Raw genomic sequence first — 2,665 nt, forward strand, 5'->3', positions numbered from 1 at the left:
TTTGTTACATATGAGTGATCTTGATATTGATGATGTCCTGCATGGGTGTTTTTCTTATTGCATTGATAATAGCCATACAAATACTTACATACAAAATATTTTAGAAGATGACACCTTGCCAAAATATGATAGGACCGCTGTGTGTTTTCAACTAATTAATCAAAAGGAGGGATCCTCCCAAGTTTCTTCTATTGTTTCTGAAAGTAAATCAGGTTATGCGGACAAGCCACCCTTCAAGCCTCTTCCTCCTGAAGAAGGGAACGAGAAGAAGGGAAAGAAGAAGAAGAAGAAGAAGGAGAATAAAAAGAAAGAGGTAACGGCGTATCCCCGCGTGAATGAGATAACGCTAGGTAACCGTAAGTATGTTGCTCCTAATGATTATTGTGATAATGAATCTGAATATGATGATCTTCCTATGCCCTTTACATACATTAGCAATCATGATTTGAATGAGCACACTACTTTTGATATTGCAAATCTCTGGGAAATTAATTCTGAAAATGATGACAATGTGCCTCCGATCTTTGATGATTATTATAAAGAATGCTATGGTATAGGTTCTAACTATCCTTATGAAACTTGTCATAGTCATGATTGGGTTACCAAAAACAATTCTCTTAATATGCAACTTGTTTACCATGTTCAAATTCTTGATAATAATCTTGCTCCAATTACTATTAATGAGAATAACTCCTCTTATGCCAAATTTAATGATACTTCTATGCATATGAACCATGATAAGAATGTTTTAAGTGATGGGTATATTGTGGATTTCATCAATGATGCTACTGAAAGTTACTATGAGAGAGGGAAATATGGTCGTATGCATCTTAATAATATTAAGTTTCCCCTCTTTATGTTGAGAATCTTGAAGTTACTCGTGTTTTATCCTCTTATGCTTGTCACTTTGTTCTTCATGAATTCATTTGTGTACAAGATTCCTCTTCATAGGAAGCATGTTAGACTTAAATTTGTTTTGAATTTGCCTCTTGAAGCTCTCTTTTGCCTCAAATACTATTTCCCGCGAATGGTTTATTAAAACTGCTGAGCCCATCTTAATGGCTATAAAGAAAGAACTTCTTGGGAGATAACCCATGTGTTATTTTGCTACAGTAATTTGTTTTATATTTGTGTCTTGGAAGTTGTTTACTACTGTAACAACCTCTCCTTATCTTAGTTTTGTGTTTTGTTGTGCCAAGTAAAGCCGTTGATAGAAAAGTAAGTACTAGATTTGGATTACTGCGCAGTTCCAGATTTCTTTGCTATCACGAATCTGGGTCCACCTCCCTGTAGGTAGCTCAGAAAATTAAGCCAATTTACGTGAATGATCCTCAGATATGTACGCAACTTTCATTCAATTTGAGCATTTTCATTTGAGCAAGTCTGGTACCATTTTAAAATTCGTCAATACGAACTGTTCTGTTTTGACAGATTCTGCCTTTTATTTCGCATTGCCTCTTTTGCTATGTTGGATGAATTTCTTTGATCCATTAATGTCCAGTAGCATTATGCAATGTCCAGAAGTGTTAAGAATGATTGTGTCACCTCTGAATATGTTAATTTTTATTGTGCACTAACCCTCTAATGAGTTGTTTCAAGTTTGGTGTGGAGGAAGTTTTCAAGGATCAAGAGAGGAGTATGATGCAACATGATCAAGGAGAGTGAAAGCTCTAAGCTTGGGGATGCCCCGGTGGTTCACCCCTGCATATATCAAGAAGACTCAAGCGTCTAAGCTTGGGGATGCCCAAGGCATCCCCTTCTTTATCGACAACATTACCAGGTTCCTCCCCTGAAACTATATTTTTATTCCATCACATCTTATGTGCTTTGCTTGGAGCGTCGGTTTGTTTTTGTTTTTGTTTGTGTTTGAATAAATTGGATTACATCATGCTTGTGTGGGAGAGAGACACGCTCCGCTGGTTCGTATGAACACATGTGTTCTTAGCTCATAATATTCATGGCGAAATTTCTTCTTCGTTAAATTGTTATATGGTTGGAATTGGAAAATGCTACATGTAGTAATTGGTATGATGCCTTGAATAACTTGATACTTGGCAATTGTTGTGCTCTTGTTTAAGCTCTTGCATCATATACCTTGCACCCATTAGTGAAGAAATACATAGAGCTTGTTAAAATTTGGTTTGCATGAGTGGTTTCTCTAGAGTCTAGATATTTTCTAGTAAGATGTTTGAACAACAAGGAAGACGATGTATAGTTTTATAATGCTTGTAATATGTGTTTTATGTGAGTTTTGCTGTACTAGTTCGTGCTTGTGTTTGCTTCAAACAACCTTGCTAGCCTAAACCTTGTATCGAGAGGGAATACTTCTCATGCATCCAAATCTTTGAGCCAAACAACACTATGCCATTTGTGTCCACCATACCTACCTACTACATGGTATTTTCCGCCATTCCAAAGTAAATTGCTTGAGTGCTACCTTTAAAATTCCATCATTTACCTTTGCAATATATAGCTCATGGGACAAATAGCTTAAAAACTATTGTGGTATTGAATATGTAATTATGCACTTTATCTCTTATTAAGTTGCTTGTTGTGCGATAACCATGTTCACCGGGACGCCATCAACTACTCCTTGTTGAATTTCATGTGAGTTGCTATGCATGTTCGTCTTGTCTGAAGTAAGAGCGATCTACCACCTTATGGT

Source organism: Lolium perenne, chromosome 6, assembly GCF_019359855.2.
Source record: "Lolium perenne isolate Kyuss_39 chromosome 6, Kyuss_2.0, whole genome shotgun sequence".
Classification (NCBI taxonomy): Eukaryota; Viridiplantae; Streptophyta; class Magnoliopsida; order Poales; family Poaceae; genus Lolium; species Lolium perenne.